Raw genomic sequence first — 1414 nt, forward strand, 5'->3', positions numbered from 1 at the left:
ATCCGTATATCCTTTGCCATTCAGTCTTTTTGTGATAATGCAACACATTTGTTGCTAATGACAAAAATCTAAAACCATTTTTTAGCCCACATTTATCTTAACATAAAGGAGTGCAGCCATTTAAGTCCATCCATCCATCCATCCATCCATCTTCTTCTGCTTATCTGAGGTAGGGTCGCAGGGGCAGCAGCCAAAGCAGAGAAGCCCAGACTTCCCTCTCTCCAGCTACTTTGTCCAGCTCCTCCTGGCAGATCCCAATTTATTCCTAGGACAGTAAAGAGGGATAGTCTCTCCAACCTGTCATGAGTCTCCTCTGAGGCCTTCAACCAGTTGCACATGCCCTGAACTCCTCCCCAGGGAGGCGTCTGGGAGGCATCCTGCCCAGGCACCCAAGCTACCTCATCTTGTTCTTCTCAATGTGGAGGAGCAACAGTTCTACTCCGAGCTTCTCCTGGATGACAGTGCTTCTCATCCTATCTCTAAGGGAGAGCCCACGCACCCGATGGAAAGAACATATTTTGGCCCTGATCCTGTCCTTTCATTCACTACCCAAAGCTCATGATCATAGGTCAGGGTATAGGAACGTAGATGGACCAGTAATTTGAGAGCTTTGCCTTTTGGCTCAACTCCTTCTTTACCACAATGTGGAGTCTGCATAACTGCAGATGCTGCACAAATCTGCTTGTCAATCTCACTTTCCATATTTCCTTCACTTGTGAACGAGACCCCAAGATCAAGGGAAAGCAAGTTTCTCCTCTCATTCAGTGTGACTGTGGTATGTGTTACTCCTCCACTTCAGGCAGGATCTCATCCCTGACCCGGAGATGGCACTCCATCCAGAAAACGGTGGAGTGGAATCCTTTAAGATTTGGACAATCAGCTTTCAATTTGTAATTTTATATTTGCCCACCACTTTTTCCCACTGAAAAGATGTAGCAAAATGACTGTTTTCTGGAATGGTGCTACTGAAATGATTGTGTTTTAGGTTTTGTTTGTTTTATTCTATTATAAATGAGATATGTAGACACACTGGCCTTAAATCTCAGGACTATAATTCATATTTGACATGTGTATTTCTGGCTGAAGTCGTTTAAAGTAGAACAATATTAACGTAGAATATATTTGTCTTGTAGGTCCAAACAAATTAATGATGCCATTGAAGGACTTAGCTGTGTAAATGCAACAAGTCTCCGTTCTTTTCTTTTCCACCAGGAGGGGGAGCTATTGTCTAAGTGTAACAACCACATATGGCGTTGTTGCATCACTGCAAAGTACACACACACACACACACACACACACAACCAAAAACTACCCTAAGTGATTACACAACTTACACTAGTAACCATTTGACTACCAAATAGAAACAGGTTTTATTATTGCACATGATTGATGCTTGGCAAAGCATTTATCCTTA

The sequence above is a fragment of the Doryrhamphus excisus genome, chromosome 4, assembly GCF_030265055.1.
Source record: "Doryrhamphus excisus isolate RoL2022-K1 chromosome 4, RoL_Dexc_1.0, whole genome shotgun sequence".
Classification (NCBI taxonomy): Eukaryota; Metazoa; Chordata; class Actinopteri; order Syngnathiformes; family Syngnathidae; genus Doryrhamphus; species Doryrhamphus excisus.